We start from the raw sequence: 25,422 nt of genomic DNA, 5'->3' as shown, positions 1-25,422 counted from the left end.
AATCTACCATACAGGACCTGATAGTTAAGATAATAATTTAACAAGCCATTCCCATTCTGTCTCTCCCTGATTATGAATGACTGCATCATTTTTGGCTATTACATTGCTGACAGCAAGCATGGCTTCTTGTACAGTTGTGGGCTATGCCTTATCATAGACTSCTAAAGTTTTAAGGACAGTACCTGGAAAAATTACATTTTTTTTTTATTTTTCTTCAGTGAAAGAGTCTAGAAGTTGCCTTCCATCAAGATTCATGTCCCATGTAAAGTAGTTTCCTGGCTGCTATTTSTGCAGACATATAAATCCAGGCTAGCTAAATGAAAGGTATATAAAGCACAGGGAACTCTGCTGCACACAGAATGTGACGGGTGGGATCTTGACGGATTTAAGCTGTCACTATCAATCAAAGCTTGTGAAAARGCTGCTTTCCAGGTGGCACAAACAAGCTCTGCTTAGAAATTCTCTCCTACCATAGCTTCTTTTTCCTTTCCAATGTGGATGGCAGGCTRTTCCAGATGCTATGAGTAAACCAGCATCTTGGACTAGAAGCACAAGCAGCATGAGGTAGTTCATATGCAGAGGGGAACAAGAGGGAGAATAATGCATTACTGGAAGAGCTCTGGCCACTTCAGTAAGAACACCAGTAATCTAATGAAAATAGTGACATTTATGGGAATCCACAAACAGAGTTAGACATAGCTGTGGTCTCCACTRCTGTATCACTTTTCATAATGCTCAATTTCTGTTTACCTTCCAAAACAAACTACTGCAACTAATCTGTTTATAATAACAAAGGAGGAGACAGACAAGTTCAAGTAAAGAATAGTCTACAAGATTCACACTTTTCCTAGATGGAATTCTTAATTAGGTTCATAGCTTTTTTTTCCAACCCAGATCTGAAGGAAAAGTTGGGAAAAATGAACAGGGACCCTGATTATCTCTGGTATAACATCATTAAAAATGATGTACTTGAACAAGGGATTCATTGTCCTTTGCTAATCATGTGATTAACAGCTAAATAATGAGAACATTAATATTCACATATAAAAATATACATATACATACATATGAGAATGTCATATGAGAATATGACACATTAGTTATTCTTGAGGCAGAGATTGTGAATGGTGCTCTGAATGAACCTTGGTATCTTGGGGACAATATCTTTAGCTCTTAYGGGCTGTCATTGCACTGGTGCTGACAGAGCACAGACAAGCCTGGGAGGAAGAGGGAGACAGCTTTCTCAGTGAAAGGTCTGTGACTATTTTGCAACAAATAGTCTGTGACTATTTTGAAAATTGTCCCAAACCTGAGGGGTTATCCTCCGGGAAGAATGCATTTGCACTATGAAAATGCCATCATGAAGACAAGAGTGCTCTGCTGCTTTGCAAGAGTGACTCAGGTTGGTCTGTATTGTGAGAAAACCTGCCTCATGTACACATCGTCTCCAATCCCTTAATCTCACACACACACAAAAAAAAACCTATTATTTTTACATTTTTTCTTAAATTACYGAACAAGGAAGGCCTTCCTCAACATGTTGCAGTGTTCAGCAGCTCAGCTTATTATATTGTCTTCTTTTGCTCTGTGAACAAATCATTAACAAATGTTACCTTATTTAATCCACTGGTTGTGAAGACATCTTCATCTTTGTTTCTATGATACTTAAAAGTCTGGTTGTTACTGCAGTGATAAATGTCTGTCACTCTCTGCTCAAAGGCTCCTGTAGCTTTTTATCTCCCCAGTCACACTCAAGCAGCCCAAGGTTCTGTGATACTACTACAAAGGTGATTTCTTAAAGATAATCATCACATGGATCTTCCAGTAATTGAGTAATGCTTATCACCACTGGATCAAAAAATTTTGTCAGGAGAACAGCTTTTAAATAGAACATGTTTTCATCTCTTAGTGCAAAAAAGGTGTATACCATTTCAGTAGTTAGCAATCTGTTTCTTGACTTCAGAATTTTGTAAATCATGTGTTTCAGGTTGTTCCTTAAAAGTATTGATTGTCTTTTTTTCAAACAAGTGACCAAGTAAATTAATATAAACAGTCAAACCCAAGCCAAAGAGTGAAGATTTCCTTAGCTAAAAATTGAAGGATCCAAAATGAACTTGACGTTCATGGTAATATTTCACATTCTTAAAAGAGATTAACTGATATGCAAAAGCAGCATGAAGCAGAAATGCATTTCTCTCTTTCAACATTTCTTCGGAATTTTAAATTATAGGGTGTGCACAAAAGATTTCTCCAGGTTCAGAACAGAGCACAAAGGGAAATATTGACTTTGGAAATGTAACTCTCACTACAGTAAATATTGTTTTATATAGAATATTCACCGTTGCCTGCAGTCAGCTATTGTTTGAAGACTACTTTGCAATGCTGACAAATACTACATTTCCCCTTTACTTCTAAACAAACTTGTCKGCTCTTTGCAGCTCTTAAGCACTTAGTCTTGTGGTCACAATTAAAGCATCAGCTACCATGTAGACACTGAGATCAATGTCTCATTGTATAAGCAGGTGAGCTAAATGTTCATATAAAAACTGCTGTAAACTAGGCCAACAAAGCTTAGATTCAGGAAAGGACCAAATTATTTTGATGTAGTCAACTTGAAGAAAAAGGACAGTAGAAATTATGCATTWATCCTTTTATCAAATTTGAGGAAAGGATTAGATTTAAAGAGTTTTATAAATTATATAGCAGAGATGCTAAAAAGGTACTGCATTTGTGATATAACAGCTTTAAAAGAATTGTGATAGCACTTTAAATCAAAAAAGTTTATACAATTTTACATGAAATCTTTACTGAAAGAATATAGCACTATGAGGATTTTATAACTGCAAAGGGATTCAAGCTAAATATTCATAAACCTGAAATATCTTTCCACACCTTCTCCTGACTTGTGTTGAGTTGTGTTTGGATGGCTAACACTGTGCACAGCTAAAGACACTAGGATTTATTTAGGTGTTCTGCTCCCAGGCAGGAATCTCCGAGTCTGGAAAGCATTTAGGTCTCACAAAAGGATATGAGAAAACATTCCTGACAAAGCCTCCATGGTCCCACTTGATTTTAATTTTGAATTCACATATTGCAAGCTGCTGTGCTCTCTGAGCAAGCCTTCGAGGGCGAGTGGTGCACGCACCCAYTCCTGACTTTCTCTCCCTCTCCTTGGGCTGCAGAAGGCCCTGCCTGCCTCACGAGCACCCCTCACGCCACACGGCATGTCTGGAAAATCACTAACAGGCAAATAACAGGAGAATCTGTTTTGTAAATCTGTTTTTGAAACTTCCTGTGATACTTCTTTTTTTTTTTCCAGGGTTTATCCCATGACCAATTTGGGATGTTAATGATTTGCATTTTGGAAACCGATCTTGCTGGTTATTTATGTGCTATATCTCTATTTCACTTATGCATTCAGCAGCTGGGATCCATATGGAAATGTTAGTCATTGCAACTCAGTGAAGACTTGTGCAGATAATGGGTAGGAAATATGATCCTTTTTTTGCCTATTTGGGTTCCTAATCATATCATTTAACAGAGAAGTATATATGAAACAGGATTTCATTCCGAATATTATAATCTAGTATATCAATTTCAACCAACAAGCATACATACAAATGTTTCATTTTAGATTTGTGAGCAGGAATTAATAGACCTAAAGGCTGGACCAGAGACCTGAAGGAACTTCACAGAATCACAGAATGGTTGAGGTTGGAAGGGACCTCTAGAGATCACCTAGTCCAACCTGCTGCTCGAGCAGGGACACCCAGAGCACGGGGCACAGGGCAGCATTCAGGCGGGTTTGGAAGATCTCTAGAAATCCTGCAGGAGACTCCACAACCTCCCTGTGCAGCCTGTTCCAGGGCTCTGTCACTCTCACAGTAAAGAAGTTATTCCTCATATGGAGATGGAACTGYCTCTGTTGCAACTTACACCCATTGTCCCTTGTCCTGTCACTGGCCACCACTGAGAAGAGTTTGGCCCCAAACTTGAACTTSAGCAAGACTTTCTTCCTGTAGGAGCTTCCTTCTCTTCACTTTCCTTCCTCCCTTAGAATCTGTCCTGCTTTGGAAGTGGTTCGTGAATAGCCCAGCAATCTCCAGGACTGATACATGTGGATACAGAGATGAGGCTCCCTTTGCTCATAATACCTAAAATACACTGGCAATTTATCTTGGTAGCAAATAATACAGTGATCAGCTGTATGATCAGATGTATGTACAGTCTAATGAAGATCGCTGAGACCCAACAGAGACCTGAAGATCAAAGCCACCCACCAAACAGGCATCCCACAACAAACACCAACCCAGACCTACTACCTAGATAGAGAGGGCAGTATGGTAGCTTTGACCTTGGCTAACTATGAGGATCCCAAAAGCACATCAGGTGTCCTACGTGAAGGGGAAGGGAGCAAATAAATAAACTTTGCACTGAAAAAGTAATCATCCTCAGAAAGATACAACGAGAGATATGATGAAAGGAGACAGATAATATGAGAGACAGGAAGAAAAAGATTTAGACGTACAAGACCCTGAGGTAATTTAGTGATCATGTCTTTGGTGGGAAGRGAGGAAATGTGTATATTTTTACTGATTCTGTAAGGCTAAACTTCAGTTCCGTGAGAGGGGCCAACATGGGGAATGCATAAGGGTTGTAGTAAAATATAAGTGCTTCTTAGGGGTGTGAACTGCCCTCGGATGGATTTCACCCACATGAGTGAAGTTAAACACAAGCTCTACTGGGAAGAACAGGACCTTTCTATAACTATCAACAAGGAACACTGCAGCAAGCTAAAAGAAACAGACATCGGAAGAAATGTATTTATATACATTTATTTATATAAATGTATGTATATTTCCATTCTGGAGTCATTTAATCTCAGATATCATGAAGGTTTATTTCTTGCAGAGCTGGAATATTTTATTTCAATTAAACATCCAGGCTCTTCTAGCYGCCCTGTAACCTTCACATCCAGTTTTAGATGACTTTATCAGGACAATGGGATCCCATGCCTTCCTGACCCAACTCAGAGTTTGGTCAGCAGAAGATGCAGGGGATAGTAAGAAGTGAAGCAGACTCTGTTTGATTTCCTTTTTACCTCAGGAATGTAAATGAATTTCAGTTTCCAGCAAAGTATCAAACATCTGTATGTTCCACTTCCCCGAGAAGCTGACAAAATAAATTCAGCAGTAAAAGCAAGAAGAAAATGAGTCTGACAGATTCATTCTCGTCTGGGCATCCTTTCATGACTTAGTCTTTGCCAAGCCATGATTGCAAAAACAATTCCTTACACCTTTGAATAAATGCCATAGAGCTGTTCCAACAAGTACAACCAGATAAGTCAACATGGGGGTGCTGTATTAATATAGCTGATAGTTGTGTGCAAAAGAGTGAGGCACAAATACCACCATGACAAGTCCAAGACAGCACTGAAGCTGGCAGGAAAAGCAATTACAGAGCTGCAGTGAGGCAGTGGAAAGAGAATGATGGAGAACTTGAAAATTAAAATAATATATACTTGCTAGAATTTCAATCGAATAACCATCTCCCACCTGCTCTGCCCCATAGAAGAGGAATGAATTGTACAAAACCTCCTAAGTGAGATGGAAGGAATATGAAAACTATAACCTAATGTTACAAAACTTTTGATGGCAAGTGGAAAATTCGTGTCTTAGTAAAGAACATAGCTAGGTTTGTTGGGTTTCAAATGTAAAGAAATGAAGTGCACGTCAGCCTTACTAAAACCATACAACAAGCAAAGATTTTAGGACAGTTTACCACAAACAGCTATTAGATGCTGTCAAAAAGAAAAGAAAAATCTGTCACATCCTCACATATCTCATATTTTAAAGCCATAAGTTCTTCTGACAAATGCAAGTCTAAGGATGCTGAACTTTCTTAAGAGTAGTGCTTCAGTAAGAAATGTCTAATCTCCCAAATATTTCTTCTGCTCCCAGAAACACAGGGAGTACTGAATATAGATGGGCAAATGTTTTCATTTGGCACCCCAAGCCAGGCTTGTGCTCATACACCAGCCATCCTCGTTTGCCCAGTGCCCCACGGCCACCTGACCCATGGGAATCCTCCTCCTGTTCTGCCTACAACATCCGGGCTCCTCTAAGCCACTACATATTCCACTTTCCTGCCCAGCAGCAAAATGAGCCATTGGGGTGCCCTAGAAGCACGTTTCTTCCACAGCTGCTTTGCCATGGCTGTGGGTCTAGTTCTTTGGAGATGGCTAAGGAAGGGTGAGAAAGAGGAGAGACTTGCCCAGTTTCACCCTCACAGAGACCATCAGACCACACATACCTAGAGCCGCAAGGTTAAAAATCCCAAGAGAAAGGGGAGTTTGAAGCATGTGTTACCACCTTGATATCATTGAAGGGTTAGCTATTTCAAAACCAGAAGTTTTCTGACTAACAAAGGGAAAGAATCTGGCAAATCAAAAAATCTGACCTAATGGAAGCTTATTAGGCAAATGTTATATCGTCATTAAGACAAGCAGGTCACATGCCAGCCTTGGTGAGTGATACACCCCTAGGAATGAGCTAGGACTGTTAAGATGCAAAATTACTTTCACTGTGGCAACTGTCCCAGCTCCTATGCCTAGTCTGTGCATGCATGAACACATGTTCACAGCACAGTCTTGAAGGCACAGAGGTCCCATGAAGTGATCTTGGCTGCTGGTCCAAATCATCATCTCGCTGCAACAGTTGACGCAGCAGTTGACACCCACTAGTCCAGTGAAGGGAAACCCAAGAGCTGGAGGCCAAGCGATCACGAGGAGCCTGCGTCTCCAGTCATCCCAGCTGTCCATGTCCTGCCCTAGCCAGACCCGTCTCCGCCGAGGAAGAGGGTCTGTGTTTTCCATAAGAACAAATGTCCGTGTCTGAACAACCACCTCGGAGGGAAAATTGTCTGCTGCAACAACACCCCTCTGAAAGTCTGCCTTTGACTTCAGCAAGTCCAGTTTCCATRACCAGCACCACAGATTATTTGGACACCTAGGTGAACACATAATTGGCAGTTGCCAAATTTTGGAAACAGAGGGTTTTATGGGATTTTATGCAAATCCAGTTCTTCTCACCATGCCAGAAGAATTTAAGGCAAATAACATTACTGTCACTAACAGCAGCTCACCAGAGTAAGAATGCCTTYCTATCCAGGGATGGACAATTTGGCCTTGAATGTTTTTATTACAAGCTTTGTTATTTTTTTTTTAGATAGCTGCTGTTTTTTTTTTTAAACACATATTTGCATACAGCAGTATGTGATGTTTATGATGCACTGTTTTCCTTCTTTACTCAAAATGTAAGTCTTTCATAAGCAYAAACTGGAAGAAACATAATGGTTAAAATGAAATAGGCAATGGTATTCTTGTGCATTTTGATCTGCAAGAACAAGCTCTGGGTGCATGCTACTTCATCATGGCCTATTCTACCCATACAGAAAATGAGGTGTTTTCACACCCTCAGGGTCTGCCAGAACTGTATTTTTCCCTTCAAGGTACCTTTAAATGGACTGTCCACCTGACTTTTAAGGGGCCCAAGTGGCAGTATTTTCTACTCTTTCTCCTTAGCACATTCTCCCAGAGCTTCATAATTTTCACCACTTGAAAGTTGTTCCCAGAAGTCAATCCACACATTACTTCATCTAAGTTTTCACAATGTATGTAGAGATTTAGGAGGAGACACCTTAAGTCCTGATGTAAATAGAATATTGTGAAAAAAATGGGACTATGATAGAGAAGTTCAAGGAAGCTGCTTCCGTTTTGTTCACAAGGCAGAATGAGGACAATAAGGATACAAAATCTGTGACACTCTACAACCCTAGTACAGGATTTTCATAGTTCTATACCCTACCTAACTAAGACAGATAAGGTATCCTGCAAAAATTTTATCACAGGAAAATCTTCTGGCCCTTCAGAGCCTTTCTAGAAATATCCACGCTTGTCAAAGCACCTGTCTTTTAACCTGCATATTAGTATATTTGTTCAGGTGACAAGTCTGCCAAACGCAACGCATTTCATCATGCTGTCCTGCAGACAGAGGAGGGAAGGGAAGGGAGCAGAAAATGTTCATGTTGATTTGCAGTTTGGTCCATAAATCATTTTGTCATCTAGGATGCACATGATGAGAGCAAGAGAAACTTCAAAGCAGTAAGCCAAATTATCCAACAAAGCCCAACTTATTCTCTTATTTAGCCGCAAGCATCTCTGTGCTTTGCTTCAAGTTCACTGATTAATCTATTAATCTAGGTAAGAAGGGAGTATTACAGTCCTATTTCTTTGACAGAATGGAGAATTTATATGATCCACTGAGTTACGTAATTCTTTCATTTTGGTGCATGTGGAAAGGAGCTCCAGCAGCACCGAAGCCCACAATGCAAAAAAGGAATTAARATTGCTCTATTGGATTATAAGGAACATTTGCCTACGTTGTGAATGTGAATGAACTCCCTGGGAAGGAGGAGCCTAATGCAGGTGCAGGACTAAGGGTCTGGCTTGGCTCTCTGTTCCCTGCAAGGGTCTTTTATTTTCCTAGTGTGCACATGCCACTCTGTTTGCAATGAAATACGTAATGACTGGCTTTGCATAGACCTACATGTAAGCTTTTGCAGAGGGTCATGAATGGAAGAATTAGCCTCCTTCCCTAATTTTTACCAAAGCCAGTTCTTAGTACAAAGTTGCTACCTGGAAATTGGTATCTGGAGTGTAATTTCCAGTAAAAGGAGTTGCCTAATGCATCTTGTGACCTCTTCAGTTCTGTGACTCATGGGCTTATAGAGGAAAAGACCTTAGGTCCGCGTATTACAAGTTTCTGCTTAAGTGAGTTTAGTCAGGGTACTCAGATATACTACTGCTTGGTAAAGCCAGGATGTGAACGTAAGAGACAAGTAAAATGCTGTTGAAAAAGCTGTGATTCAGCAGGTGATTTAGCCTGGGTTAGCTCTAGAGGTGGCGTTTACGTGCTGAGGAGGACACACTGCAAGGCCCCTGCCCTGCCAGGCACCACGGTGACCTGTGCCGCGGCCAGGCAAGGYGGCGAGACGGGATGCTGAAGCCCTGGCACATGCCTGCAGCCCTGCCAGGGAACASGACCTTGCTGCTGCCTGCCAACCCCGAGTTCACGCAGGAAAGCATTAAATAGGAGCCAAATATATTGCTGCAAAAAGAAGGAAGGGCCTGGAAGGCCAGCCGAATGACTGCCAGACAGGTTTGAATCGTATTGCTGAATGCTATTCAGCATCGGATAAATACTTCTGTTCTGCGCTGGGTAAATGTCTTAATAAAAGATTGCACCATTAAAATGGAAATATACACTAAGCTTATGGCCTCTGCAATAGGGAGAGGATGCCTACCAAAAGATCTCCACGCGCCCACGCTTAAGATGAGCTAAAAAGCGGATGCTAAATTTCAGCATAACCCAAGGATCAGCTTCTTCTAGACTTGAGTATAGATGATTCCGTTAGTTAATTCTAAAGGGACCTGAAGAGAAGCAGCCAACATCATGGGGGTCAAGAAGAAAACCAGTGAGTAGCATAAAGCCAGTTTGCAGAACGCATGTTTGCATGTTTGTTCTGTATCACCTAATCTCACCTGTGTACATGATTTGTTTTTGCACGGGTAGTTCCATACCATGGAGTTTGCAAAGCTGAAGAAATAGTGGAAGAAAGGAAGAAAGGAAGAAAGGAAGAAAGGAGAGAAACTTTCTRCAAGGTAATTTGAACTCCAAAGTGAATTTGGATTTAATGACGTTTGCAGGTCAGTTGTATTCATTTTGCCTGTGCATTTCAGCACTCCTGCCTTCTTAGCGAGAGGATGTATGGAAAGTGAATTTCAGGTAATGGCTCGCTTTGGGCATTATAGTTGATTTTTATGCCTGCCCTTTGCAAATCTCATTATACTGATTAGCTAGGTAGATGGCAGAGGAACAAAAGTTTCCCATGAGAGAAAACCTGGTCTGGTGAAATCAATRTTTTGCCAGTGGCCAGAATCTCAGCCCATAATTTGTAATGCGGCAAACAAGAGAGTTACAAATTTCTGGTATCCGTCTGCAAAAATAAGATTTCTTTTCATAGGAAATTAAACAGTAGTGGTATAATCAGTACATCTGACTCCTCTACAATTTGCAAAGAGGAAAAATAAGAGCAGTTGTTTATTGTAGTATGAGTTATTGGCTCAGGCTAAAATTCCAAAACAGAATTTTGCCTGCTTTATAGAGAATTTGAATTAATTAAATCTCTTCTAGAGACCTGGCCCTKGTAAATCTAAAATTCCTAAGTTGTGTAACTTTTATACTATGGCTCTTTTTGAAGTTTGTAAAGTTGGCAGTTGAAAAACAAAAGAAGAAAGAAAAAAGTTGCCTTCTTCTCATGTCACTTTCAAAAACTCTGAAATAAAATTGTGAGGAATTGGCACACTATTCTTATGACACTAAATTCCAAACTGACACTTAGGGTAAATGTGAAGTATTAGAGGTTCCAGAGGAATGGGGCTTGTGGAGAGGGGAAGAAAGGTTGCCTATTCCTTCTATTTTATTACTATCACTAACAAAAGTAGAAAATTAAAATAATCATTTTCTTTCTATTTCTAGATCAAGTTTAATCCTACACTAAATTTGCAACAGTTTTTTAGGTTATCTTACCTAAATACTCAAACTAAGATTATCTTACYCTAAAAACTCAAACTAATTTCCTCTGCTAAAGTATTTCCTGAATACTGGGATGTGTTTCAGACTTATTTCTTTGTGCAGCCAGTGGATTAATAATAAAAAATGTAGAAATTACAGAAAATACCTGGTCTTTTTGTCACCAGTGACTTGCTTGAGTGAAATAATTAACTACTAGAATGCTTATGGTTTTCTCAGAGAAGTCTACCCCTGTGCATGAAGTAGCTATACACCTGAAAGCATAAAACTATTGAGTTTTTTTAATATATAATTACTATGCTAGGATTGGGCCTCATTTGCCAACGGCCACAAACCTGTAGATTCTTTCCTGTTCTGTGGGGTGTAGACGAAGAACTGACACTAGGCATGTGGACAGGAACAGGTCTATGCAAACATCTCCTTCAATCCTTGTCCCCGTTGCAGCACTGGGAAGCTGCATTGCTGCCCCAGGAGTGCCCCTTGCCATGCAGGGTTGATGGAGCTCATGCCAGTTTGGTCAATAGAAGGCTATAAATAGTAATTTTTAGAAGAGCTTATACTTCCTAACTATATTTCAAGACATTGGCCAGCATGAGCAAAGATAAGTATTGACTACAAATAGAGATTTCAAGCAGACTGCTCAACTTTTTTTTTTTTTTCCCTGAAAAAAAGCTATGTTTTTGAGTCAGGAAGAATGACAGCATGAAAACCCAAATATTTAAAACCAGATGGTACCCATCTACAGAGCATGGGATTGCTAGGCCAAATTGCCATCTCCAGGCTTTGTATCTCAGCCTTGCTTCCTAACGCAGGGAAACAACAAGGGCAACCTAGGCACTTAGCACAGAAGTGCAATTCCTCATTTTATAATCTCTCTACTTTATTGGCTCTAGGGAGAAGGGGAATTATTCAGAGAGGAATTGTGTAAGTGCTGTCTTTGTCAAACATGTGCAAAATGAGAAATAAACATTTAAAACAGCTGAAGGGCAAAGAAGGCACTGCCAAAAAACGCTTGTTGGAAAGAAGAAAATTAAATTTAAACCAAGTGCTACTAGTATTGCAAAAGAACAAGAAACAGAACCTTCTTCTATATACAGCACAGGGGCCACAAGTTAAAACCAGAGAAGGGAGAGGAAGAAGGTGCCAGACCTGACAGGGGAAATAGCACCGGAGGTGCTCTTTTGCCTTGCAATTATGTACTTTGACACCCCCTTGCACGCTCCTTCCCGGATGCCTCATGCTGTTTCACTCAAAATATGAATACAAATGAACATTTGCAGAACAAAGCCTTGTTAGAATAGAGCTGCCTGGCACTGCTTTATACTAGGGAGAGAGTCAGCCCAAACATGAAGAAGCACAAGACTGAAAGCTTATCTTCTATGATTCTAGCAAGTTTTAGAGCCAAAAAAATGAAACAGCAAGGTCCAAAAGAATTGTAGCACAGCCTATTTTCTCATGCAGGTCCCTGTAYGTCTAGCTGAAGGGCATATTTTCACAAATGCCTCTGGAGGTGTCTCCACATTGGGCACCTGCCAAAATCACTGGCCCGTGCCTTAAATTTCTCATGTGCACAACGGACATGCTGCCTGCACTTTCACAACAGCCAGCTGACCTGACACTCAGCCTGGTGAGTCTTTGTAAATCATATATAACTGCTTTTGCCTTTGCAGCTCGGTCTGGAAAGGTAGGCATTCAGAGACTGCAGAGAGTTTTTTGAGAAGATTAGGGTAGCTGTTGGAAAAGGAACAGGAATCTCTGGAAGATGTTCAGTTGTGTAGTGCCAGCAGAGCTCGCTTAAAGCCTGAGGTAATAACAACCATCTGYCTAAGTCATTTTCAGTGTTGTCAAGCACTGTAATTGTAGGTAATTTTGTGCCTGAGTGTTTGATTACCTCAAGACTTCAGAAGCCAGTTTTACACCTTTTACAGGACTAAGTTCACAGATTCTTTGAAASAGAGGTCACTTCATGAGCAAAACCCCAGTGTAGGATGTGTTGGACATCTTGCTATTTTTTAAAAAGGGGCATTAAACTGAATTTCTATGTTAAGTCAAAGGATGATAGCACGGTTTTCTAATGGCTGSATTTCAAAATGGATTATAAATAAGTGGGATGGGAAATTAAGGTCACCACTGTTTAGAGGCCAGAAGTTTGTCCAGGCAGATCTTTATCCTAAGTTGTGAGGAATGGGACTGACCCTGGATCCCCTGACCCTTTCCCACTTCATAGATCCAATGAAGCTCCAGGGAAAATGGTGTGCGGGCACTCGCTACAAACAGCAGCTGTCTTGGGAGCGGACATCTGCACTTGCTTTATGGCCTAAAATTTGCCCATCCCATCTGATTTTTTTCTTTCTGTACTACTTCTGAGGATAGAGATTAGCCAAGATCTAGTTTGTCCTGGCAGTCTTTTTGTTATGATTACAAAATATCATAATATCTTGGTCAGGAGAAAGAACAGGGTGTTTAATTTCTCTCTTATTCTTTATGGAGATGGATCAGAGCCATAAAATTTGGATTCAGATCCAGCATTGGACATTTTCAGAGCTGAGGGTTGTTTAGATGTGGGTTTCCGGTGCAGGACTCGCTCTCAGTGCTTTGTACTATGCACTGCTAGACACATTTCAGGTTTCGCAAAAAGACCAAGTTGTACTAGGTTCAATATTCACGATGAGAAACCAGGGGAGGACATCTCCAAACACCACCTATTTAAACTTGAGAGTGAATTTCAGGTCTTGTGTGCAATCTTTGCCTTTGCATATGTTCTCAACAAGGATTTGACAACTAAAGCTCTGCTAATCAAAATACTTGGGGGGATGGGAGGGGAAAAAGAATTACGAATTAAAAAAGAAAAATTTATTTTTCAACTGCAAAACAGACAGAAGATTTTAAGGGGCCAAGTTACTCCACAAACACTGGAAGAGGCTTCTATCTTCTCAAGCAGGAAGATGAGGGGACGAAGCAGCTGGAGAAATGGAGAGGCTGCGGCGGGGAATGCGGAGCAGGATGCAGCTCTCCTCTCCTCTCCTCTCCGCGGCAAACCACCCCTGGGATAGCGATCAGCAGCTGAGCTGCTGCTTGCTTTGGCAGAAGGCAGGAGGAAAAAGCAGCCTTTCAGGAGAAAAGCTGCAAAGAAGGAGCTGCTTCCTCCTTGCTGGTTGCATCTAGGGGAAAATGAAGGGAGGATCTGCTCCAGGACGGCCACCTGCATCAGGCCGAGGGAAGGGAGGATGTTCACRTTCCCTGACTCATACATTGGGGCCTGGAGTGAGGGTAGGTTGGGAGGGGAAAAAATAAATAAATAAGTAAAAGGCTTTGGAAAGCTATGGATAAAAGTAGGGAAGATGTTTCCTCTTCCAGAGTAAGATGTAACCAAAGAGGCAAGGGATGCCACACTGGAAGAAATCAGAAAGACCCACGGGATGAGGGGATAAATATAGTAGAGTGGAGTAAGGGACATAGTCAAAAGGAGAACTGAAAGAAGAAAAAAAAAAAGTCTGTAGACAGAGGCAGGAAAAGGGAATGACCCCTATAGAAAAGGTATGAAAAACTAAAAAATAAACAGAGAAGAAAATTGTAAGGAAAAGGCAATGTGTAGTCAAGACTGCCATGGAGGGGTGAGAGCATATTGACTAAGTTAGAAGACAGATCCCAGGAGGTTTATTTCCAAGACTTCCCAGGGATCAGTCCCATAGAACAGCTTCTGTGACATTACCCTAATGTCTTAGCATTGCACGAAAAATATGRGAATCTGATTGTGTCAGACATTTACCAAAAACACATTACAAACATTTTTATGTTAATAAAATATATCTACATTTCAACCTCATTAAAGGGTAAACTGAAGTATAAATGAAGGGAGATATTCAGGAGAATATCAGGACAGGCATTGGGAACAGTCTGTTGTGAGGGAGGCACTATCCCATAGCAGCTCTAATTTTGGGAGCAGCACTTCAAACTCTATATCCAATTGTAAACTAAGCTATTCATGTTTTGTCCCTTCACTAATACATGTCATATAATCAGGAAACGAGAATTATACAATCTGCCTCTGGCTTCTGTAGCTAAGCAAAACACTGCACAGGCTTTCTGCAACAAACTGAAGAATKCCTTAGTAACCTGGAACGCAAATTAAATGAGATGGTTTCCCCTTTCTGATGATAGATGTTTTGCATGAAGAAAAAAATCTAGCATTTGAACACACAGTTATGTGGAATACCTCACCGAGCCACATTTAGCATATTTTAAGATGGTTCCAGTATCCCATTCAGACATTGAAAACCAAGACATATACTCATATTTTTTTCCCCTCTTTTTTTTTTTTTTCCTGAAGTGAATGGATATATTACTATCTAGAGGCATGTAAATCCATACAAATTTATGACTATGTTCTAATTCAGTTTATTTGTTGATTTATCCATTCCGCCTCTTTAACGAAAACAGAGCTAAAAGCTCTTCAAAAGCTGTGTTTGTGCTAGGGGAATGCAGCTACAGACTCATATTATACACCCAGCGCTCAGCTCCCTGCACTTCTGACACAAAAGTCACCTTCTTGTTTTAGAGCCCCCATGCACTAAGTCAGCCCTGCCTAATTCTGACAGCAAATGCAATGCCTGGCAGATTAGCACACAGTACATTTTGTCTGCACACACAAAACAAATACCAGCTTTTAAGTCTCTGCGCTCTAAGCTTTACTTGGGGAGCTGGGTTTAGAGAGAAGAGATAGTAATTTCCAGGCATCCGTGCTGGTGCAGGGTGCAATATTGTTGCTCTGCTGGCCTTGCCAGGTTCCTGGGACCTTCTTGCATCTGTGAGAGATGAGGCTTGAGAGCCTTTGCTCCCAGCTCTCATCGTGTCACCTGAGGAGTCAAGCAACAGGGTGTGATCTCAGCAACCTCCTGCCTTCCTTCCTGACTTCCTTCCCTGTCCTCTGCAGGGACCCAGGACCTGATATAAATCCACTGACGTCAATGGGAGTCTGATCAAAGGGGCCTGGATCGGACCCCAAGGGCACTGCCACAAAGAACTATTTATGGCAAATTGATGTGGCTTTGGGGAAATGTCCTGACTTTGAAAAGAAACACAAATCTGATTTTAAACATCARGTGCAGCAATCTTCTGCTCAGGTCCTGATCCAGGAAATCATTGAGTACTTASTTAATTTTAAGCTTAAATCCTCTGCTGTCCAGCACGAGACCAAGATGAGCGCATCAYACAAGTTCACAAGTCCTTGGTTTAAGTATATAATTAAAGGTAAGCATGTGGCTAAGTGTTTTGCTGAATAGGGAAGAAATTGCATGCTCAGATGCTGTGCTGAACCACGGAGACAGGGTCTGCTTTGTACACACCATGAGGAGGGAGCAGAGGAAGCCTCTACTGCACTGCTGGAGGGCAGAGAGAGCACTGAGGACTGAGCAAGCCTGAGGAACAACCAGTGAAACTGGTGAAATCTGGGGCCACTCACCTGCTGCTGAAACATTAGCAACTGGAACAAGGGAAATCTGTGTCTTCCTCATCAGCCTCAATACCTTCTGCAGGTTTTCCTCCCTTTCTCCATGACCTTTCTAGAGTGGTGTTGCAGGTATGCTATGGAAAGCAATGGTCCAATGCAGAAGTGCTGTGAAGAAAAGTGGGTAGGAAAAGAAAATAAAATGGAAAAGAGTCTGTGATATTTTCTAAGAGCTTGTAGGCTCTTAGAAGAGCTTGTAAGAGCTTGTAGGTATTTCATTCCTGCTGCAAGCTGGGCACAATGAAGAGTCCCAGGGCTCCTGACTTTAGGTATAAGCACCCAAATTTGAGGCTGTTTCTTGAGCTTTAGTAAGTTGTTGCTCAAAAAAGGACGAGCACAGAGGCTRGATGGCAACTGCATATGATCTAAAATGAGAACAAAAACCTGTTTTAAAAGATAATCAGGAAATAAGCCTGTGTGGATGTGGCGGGCCGTAAGCCCGTTTCAAGGCAGCTGTCCATAACTGGAGTGCCAGTGCCACCTGCTGACATGCCTKCTCCTGGTCTTTTAAAGCCAATAAGCCAGTAATGCTCAACCCCAGGCTTGCCATTCATGAATAGTGCTGGGCTAGACACCACGATTTGTATCTCATTTAACTGTGCTTGCATTTAGACACAAGCTGCTGGACTTCAGAAATGAATCCGCAATCAGCAGGGAATGGGAGAGCTGCCCAGCTTCCCCTGGCTGCGCCACAGGAGCAGGGGTGGGATAGCGATCACGGGAGGGTGGTCGCAGATAGGGACATTGCAACGTCACCCCACACACCTTCCCACACAGTGCTATCATCCCAGGTCTCATCTCTGCTTTCAAGAGATAAGAAAAATATGTCTATATTTGTTGCTTTCTCACMATCGGGAAAATCCTCCTATTCCCTCCGCCACTCAGGATCCTGCACTCTCTGTGTCCTTACCCCAAAGGGAAAAGAGGCTGCCCACTCACCCCCTGCCAGCCCCMCACACACCTCGCCTAGTGCCCAGAAGAACTTGCCTTCAAATGCTGTGCACTCAAATTTATTAGGCAGCTTTAGAGGCCGATTCCTCCCTGCCTTTCACTACTTTGATTAAYGCAGCTGGCATCTCTGTGCTTACTTTCACTACTAACATTTTGGCTTGAATGGGATAACTCTGTAGTCTCACCATTCATGTGCTTGAGTCAGATTTTACATCAAAGATGTCCTGGGTTTTATACTGTCAGAAGCAATTTTGTCCCAGAAGAATGAAGTTCACGATTATCCCAGGAGGAAACCTGTCAACTCAGCTGTATGTGGAAAAACTGCTGCCTACAGAGGCTTATATTGGACACTCTTTGGCAGATTGCCCTCAAAAAAAAAAAAAAAAAAATCAGTGTTACCTACATGAAAGACTTTTTTTTTGCTTCTTGAAAGCACTTGTGCATTTGCTGACTTGGTTCATACAGCAAATTCAAATGAGAAGAAAGAGGGTAAGAAAGTACTTCATGTTTTTCATAAGCACTCATTCTTCAGGGCACCACACAAAAAAGCAATAAATAGAAGTATATTAAAAAAAAGAAAAGTATTGGGATGACAAGGGAGATGATACTGGGTTTTGATGCCAGGGTGAAGGGCTCTGGCACACTCTCACTGCCTGCCCAGGCTGACTGTTGCACCAGACCACACAATAAACTGCCTTCCCCACAAGTGCACTGATTAGTACCAGGTGATTAGAAAATAATCACCCACGGGATTTTATCCCGAGGGATGTGTGGCTGCAGTTCTGGCAGCACCTCCGCCTTGCAGCAACGCTGGCATCGGGCAAGTTGCTTCTCTCCTGAGCTGCAGGTCAGGGAGTCGCAGCGGTTTCTTTCCAAGTATTTTGGAGTGTGTGACACTTCCCACCCCTATAAATCAGCCCGGTTTTCAGCAGAGCCAATGTGGTCATCTAGGAATTCGAGTGCCTCTCACATCTCATTTGCTTAAAGAATCTTTTCCTCTTGGCTTGTTCTTTTTAAAAGCATCCCAGAAGAAAATACTGCCCATGAGCATAACTGGCTAGTGCTGGTTAACATGACATCTACATAGCTTTGTAGTGAAGGAAGCGTACTGAAATGCTATGTCCCAGAAGTAAGACCTAAGGAGACAGCTTTTGGTTATGATTTAATGAAGCACTTAAGCAAGAACTTAATACCCACTGAGTTCAACGGGACCACAGTAGAAGCTCACAGTAAAGTATGTGCAGAAGTGTTTTATGAGCAGAACAGCAATAAGTACAGGAACAGATGAAAAAAAATGTTAAAGACAGATTAAAAGAAGAAATCTGAGAGCCGAAGTCAAAAGGTAAAACGGGTAAGACAATTAGAAAATAATTATTTAGAAAATTCTACAATGGAAAACGATAAGCTGTCATACTAGTCAGAAGCACAGGTTCCTCCTTGAAATGCATGCCTCCTAGGCTTAATCTAATATCGTGGTATTTCATACAACTTCAAAAACACTTTGCTCCCGAATGAAAGGACAGGGTACGTTTCTATTACTGGAAGTGGAATTTTAAGCGCCGAGTTTATCTTGTCAGCGATGCAAGTCCCGACGGGGGAAAGCGACGACTGCTTGCGAGCGAGCACGGGGGTCAGGGTCTTCCAGGGGCGGCTGTTCGGGACAGCGAGACCGTCTCCTCAACAGGCATTTCTCCTGTGAGGCTTCATTTCTCCCAGCTTTGGGTGCCCGTGGCCGGGCTTTTGTTCTCCAGTCCCAACACGGGAGCGCGCTGGAGGATGTTTGGGCCAGCTCGGAGAGGCAGGTACGTACCTGCACAGCTCCCTGCCAGGGCAGCTCCACCCTGCAAATCGCACAGCTCTGTTTATGCTGCATTTTTCCATGGCTCCAGACAGCCACAATTTTAATTGGACCAGCTGATTGTTTTTTCACCCCCTCCTCCTTTTTTTTTTTTTTTTATTCCATTTTATTATGCTAAGCTTGGCACTGGAAATTGCAATTCAAATCACAATACTAAAATACACATCAACTAATATAATAAATGGCCATTCACCTGAAATCAGGCAACCTGCCATAAACAATAAACTATATTAAACCCAGGCCCCTCCCTGCCTTGTTTTGGCTAAACTCTTGCTCAAACATCAAAGAGAGATTCCTCGTGTGAGGAAAGGTAAGAACAACTCCTGTTGATCCAGGAGGGTGAGAAGAGGAAGACTCAGCTCTGCCCGGGGCTTTTAAAACTTATGATGCATATTCCTCCTCACAAAGTGTGTATCAGAGAGGAAAAACCTTGGCAAGCTGTGAAAAGGAAACCCTCAAAGTGGCAAGGGACTAATAGGAGACAAGATTCTGAAGATAGGAGACAAGTTCTGAAGATTTGGCATCCTTGACAGGGATGAATAAAAGCAAGGGAGAAAGGGACAGGCCCCATTTAGGGTGCTTCACCCTCTTGATAAATCACCTCCTGGAGTTTCCTCCACATCTCCTTTCCTCCACTATGAACAACAAGAGCAAGGAAARGAAAGATTTTGAGAAAAAAAAAATCCTCCTTCTCTTCCCCCAGATTTACTGTAACAGGCTCACACCATCACCCAAGCAACCACATACAAAACATACTTCAGTCATCTTCTTCCTTTCCCTTTGTGTTTTTAGTATCACTTACTATGAAGTTACTAAGCTACACCTTGCTCCTCCAAGCAGTTTCTGCTGTTAATGCAGTTACAGTGTATGAATCATTGCCTATATCCATATATGTAAATTTAAGTCTCTGAAATGCTAAGCCTTTAAAGCCTTGGTCCCTCAGGAGAGAGGCTGGGCCTTAAGCCTGCTCTGGAAAGCACTCCCAAGACATTAGGTGTCTTATTTATAAGAAAGTTGACCTCAGGGAAAGTTGGGTTGGGTTTCAAACCAGATAATTGGCTCAGATGAGCCATAYATATATATATAGGCAGGGCACAACCCAGAGCTGGGGTGAGCTCCTCACGCTGCGATGCGCAAGCAAGCACAGCAGTGACAGTGGGCACCATCAGACCAAACTCACTGCCCTAGTGCACTTGGGGGTTTCCTTCCAGTTGCCCTCGTTCCTGTTTGCTCTGAAGGTTCTTTATGAGTTAGGGAGTTCCTTTAATGGCATGCAGCATCTCTATATTCCTCTAGATCCCATCGGACCATTTCATAAAATACTCATTTGTGTTCACCTACAGCCAGCATAAGAAATGATTTTCAAAGAGTCTGAACATTGGATACCACTAAAATGACCCCAAATTAATTTTACAGGTGTCCTCAYAGTTTTGATCCCACCTCTGCAGCAATACATACAATAGGAGATACCAAGTATTGTGTTACTTACGGAGGAAACGCTTTGGTTTGTACAGCATAGAGTCTAAAGGAAGAGTGCAAAATAATGCACTAGACAAAACTTTAAAAGCATTTTTGTTTAAGGTAATTACCATGCCCATTTATGCCTATTAAATTACAAAGATTAATATTAAAGAACACACAAAAACTGCCAGAAGGCAACACCTGAACTGTGTATGTTTAACACCCGTGCTGTTTCTAAAGTAACTGCTCACTCATCTCCTTAGAGCTGCCGAGATAATTGCAACATTTTTGTGTAGAGTTCATTTGAAATGGAAGAAAGCAGGGATTTCCTGCTCCCTAGCCTGGGAACGCTGGGTGGACTTTGATCCCCTGTTTACATACTGTATCTCTGGTAAGGTATTGCCGTATGATAAGATTCTGTTCACCTAAGCACGGTGGGATGTTTGCTACGGTTACAGCTGCTCCAGCTTTTCCATTTGAGTTTTGYACACATAAAATTGCTGTAAATTTATGAAGTCAAAAACAATTGTTGATAAATAATATTTTAAAGTTTATACTCCTGGGACAGACACAYGCAGTATAGCCCATAGGTAAAGCAGTTACTATTTAGAGGGGTAGAGGAGAAATCTTTTCCTTTTGTCATGAGCAAATATTAGAAAATAAGTCATATGACAACAGATAAACCAATTTGGATTGATCTTTGCTGGCTTAAGGAATATAATAATTTAAAAAACCCAGAAAGTTCAGAAAAATGAGTCATCCAGATACTAAAATACTAAGACACTCAAAAAAAGAAAAAGAAAAAAAAATTATACCCCTCTCTGGAAAATCTTCTGTTGGGCAATCTACTTACCCACAGCAGAAGCMTACGACAGACAACCTGAAAACAATTCCCGTCTTTTTTTTCCCTCCATCCATTTCTCCATTTTATAGCCAATTTGCTCCCATGGCCAAATATTCCCAGYCCTCAGGAATGTCAGTAGCCATTTTGGTCTGCAAGACAGACCATGAAGATCCATGTCCTAACACGCTCCAAGCTTCCCCAAACCAGTCCTGCTGGGAACCAATAATTTTAGCTGGTTCACAGCCACTGTCAATGAAATGCGAACTTTAGAAGAGCAATAATTGATTTTTGAAGTGTTGTTAACAGCTGCTACAAAMCAAATTTAAAGAAAAAAATAATAAAAAGAGGGAAACTTGGCATCTTCTGTCCCTCMACTTCAGCTGGAAACCTCAGTTACGAAAACAGGATGGATAATAAATAGCTCTGTCCAACTTGCATGGGGACCACTATGATTAAAAAGATTAGCACATCACTCAGCATGTTCCTTTTCTTCTTGGCTAATGCCAAATAGCTTTGCATTCAGTTTCGTACGGATGGCATCTTATTTAATGCCAGAACCTTATATTCTGCTCGCATCTGTTGATGCAACCTGCCTAAAGAGTTTACTTATGCCGATCTCCTCACACCTCACATCACAGATACAGGAAGAACAGCTGGATTCCTCACAAATTTGTGTAGGTGATAAGAAAACCTAGTCTGTCTGGTATTTGCTGTAAAACCCTGGCGTTAGGATTTGGGTTCAAYGCTTATTCTCTGGCACTGCTGTTTTGTCAGTGCTCTCAGAGACCTCATGAGGGCAGGATAGCTGCTTGCCACAGTGAGCTCTCATGCTGCCAAGCTCAGCTTCATCTCTGCCCAAATGCTGCAGACATTTAGATCTGGCACTTCCATTGGTTTTCTTTCTAAGAAACAAAATAATGGATCTATAGCATGGAAAAAGAGGTGGTTAGTAACATGAGGCACGTGTGTTTGTGGGGGATAACGACATGCTCTTGTGCCCCTCAACTCCATGCCTGTGTGAAGCCCAGGAATGCATGAGATGACTCCTCCAGAAGAAGAAAACAAGCTACCAATTTATCTGCAAGATCATGCAAAAAGAAAGGCTCCCACATTGCTTCTATCAWGAGAAGCAATCTTGCCTATAACACAGTAATTGCAGCTTCTTCCAGCAGTGACTAACTCCACATATCAGAGACACAAACTGCACCCTCCTTAGAGCCCCCTTTCCTAAAATATCTTCATGCAGGTAGGGGAAAAAAAAAAAAAAAAAGAAAGAAAGGAAAAAAAGAGGGGGCACCTCTTCAACTGCTTGTTTCAAAGCTGTCATCAGCTGGCAGTTTTTCTTCCTACCAGACGACCAGGCAGGGCTGAAATTACAGAGCCGCCCCAGTGGCGGATGACACGCTTAGCCTTTGGGAGCACGCAGGCATGCGACCTTCCTTCCAAGCATCCTCGCCGTCACCCTCCCGCCCCCTCCGCAGGGCTCATTCCAGCCCGCTCACAAATCAGAGTAACCGAGAACAGCGGACCAGAGCTCACAAATCACCGCCGGGCAGGCGAGGCGGGCAAGGCCGGGCTGCAGGGCGGCCTGTGAGCGCAAGGTCATGGGCACGAGCGCTCCTGGCCACCTCTCTGCCTGAATAGCAGCCGTGTTTGCAGGGGTAAGGAGTCATCCTYGGCGCTGGGGACACGGCAGCACCTTCAGGAAGCTGATCTCAGYGGTCCCTGTGATGCTGAGGCTTTACAGGCCCATCACCTCCAGAGAACAAGGTCTCTTCTGTCACCATGCTTGAATGCGGATGTGTCAATCCGCATATGTTGGTATATAACTCTGAGTCAAATTCCTCCATTTAACAAGCTTAAATTATTGCTATTTCTTCTTCTGACTTGTACCACTCTGTTTTAAGAGCCTATATATCGTTTACAATGCGTTCTCAACCACTGACTCTGGCAATTGAAAACCGTACCAGTGGACTCCACAGTATTCTCTAGCGACAGTAGGCTACACAATATAATGATAACAGCCTAATTTTATGGACTTTGTTTTGCTGTCATGATAATACTAATTTGTACATTTATTTCAGACCATGCRGTTTTCTATTCCCTGAAGATATTTCAGGAAATTCTACAACATTAATTCATGTTATTCATTAACACTGCACATTTATTTCTTCTTTACGTCTGCTGCATTTTATCAGTTAATGGAGTTGTTGGGAAGAAAGATTTTCAACAGCTTCCGTGGCATTAAATAAAACTGCAGAGCCACTGGATACCTTTTCTCTTGACTRTATTATAAGCTTGTACTGTCATTTCATCCTGCATTTGCAGGGTGAATGCTCACAGGAAAAGGTCATCCAAAACATGATTTTTTTATGCAATGAGTTTCATTTTGTTCATAATGCTGCAGCCAACTAAAATTTTTTTTTTTTCATCATTTCAGTTCCTGATTAGGTCAAGAGTAGATGCCAAAATAATATAATACTAAGAAAGAAGCACTTGTCATGTTATTCCCAGACTAGCTAAAGTAATTAAATACTTGAAATCTCTTGTATCAGATTTCCAAAGGAGGGAAGTTTGCTCAGTCACAGACCACATGAGATTTACTTGCTACTACCAACAAACAGCTACCATTTCTAGATGTTTTCATCTGTTGCTAATAAATACAGCTTTTATAAATAGTTGTATAAGGCCTATAGCAGAATATCAGATGCCAGGATGGAAGACTGTTTTGTTGAATCAGAGGCAAATGAAAAATATATATATCCATAATTGAATAACATCAACTTGGGCAGTCTGTAACTTACACAGGCTGGCTTTTTTCCAGATGAAGGGGAACTGTCTGCATACAACTTTCTAGGGCAGAGCTGAGAGTTCTTACCTGCTCCTACCAGTTTAATAGCTGGTGATTGCATTTGTCTCTGGAAATCTGACATCAGAGAGAAATGAAGTCATCCTAGAGAAGCTAAATTTAAGGGTCATGAAGTATTTTAAGAGAAATTTAACCTGGAGTCAGAATGTAACATTAGCTGAAGTCTCCTTTCTAATCTTATTCTATGCAGCTATCAGCACTGTCAGCACAGTACAAAATACTTCCCACACATCGTAAAAACTGTTCTAGGTATCATTTGTTTTTTGGTATCTATAGCACAATCTCCTGCTGAATTTTTATTACAGAATGGTTGTAGACCATCAGATACAGAAAAAAAAAATGACATATACAAGTTGCAGAAGTCAGTCATATGTCCCAAATGTGGTGGTGAATGGTTGAAGAGGTCACCTTTGCTGCTGGTCACAATGACTATCCATCATATTTTCCGTTGGGGAGGAATTTTGACAGGTTTATGTGTGACACTTAGTTACCCTGGAAAGTCTGTAATTAGATGCTGTGCAATCAGCTACCTCCCACTGGCAACCAGTCTGCCTTAAATCTGCCATCACGCTTAATCAAGAAAAAGCCTCCGGGAGGTCAGTGCCTCTACAAGCCTCTAAGCTATCACCTGTGCCATTCACCTCAACACATGCTGCCACCTTGGTAAAGGACCTGTCCCAAAATGTGCAAGAAAGCCACAGAGCAGGGCTAAGCTTGCTTCCCATAGCACTTCCACAGTGTGGAAGTGGGGAATTTGAGAAAAGCTTTTTTTCCAGTAACTCAAAGCAGGTGGGACTCCATCCTACCACCATTCAACCCACCAGAAGAATTCTTCACCCCATACGGATGTGAGTACAAATCCCATATGAAAACATGCAATATTGAATGGCAGGGTATTTCTTCAAAATCCTKTAATGAGAATTGAGTCTAAAATATTATTTGAATGAAACACTGTTAATTTGTATGTGCTACTGTGCCCTCCAGGAGAAAGTTTCTTGGTTTCGTTAGAAGTATTGTGCAGCAGCATCTGAAGCAGCTAGAAATATACAATGTGAAACTTAAGGAAACATAAAAATAAAAGATATAGATAGGCTTCTCCATTAGAAATACATGAAAGAGAAAACAAATCTGCCAGATGAATGTGGTGCTCGTGGTTGCTCATGGCACATCAGCCAGCGAGGAGAAAACAAATGCAGGGAGAGGAGAACAAGTTTCAACTGTGGAGCTTGCCTAAAGCTGGGAGATATCAATAAATAAGTAGTTGAAGGTGTGTAGAGACTT

Source organism: Nothoprocta perdicaria, unplaced genomic scaffold, assembly GCF_003342845.1.
Source record: "Nothoprocta perdicaria isolate Ctin4 unplaced genomic scaffold, notPer1 scaffold_81, whole genome shotgun sequence".
Classification (NCBI taxonomy): domain Eukaryota; kingdom Metazoa; phylum Chordata; class Aves; order Tinamiformes; family Tinamidae; genus Nothoprocta; species Nothoprocta perdicaria.
The sequence above is the reverse complement of the archived record's forward strand: the minus strand, read 5'-3'. Positions refer to the sequence as shown.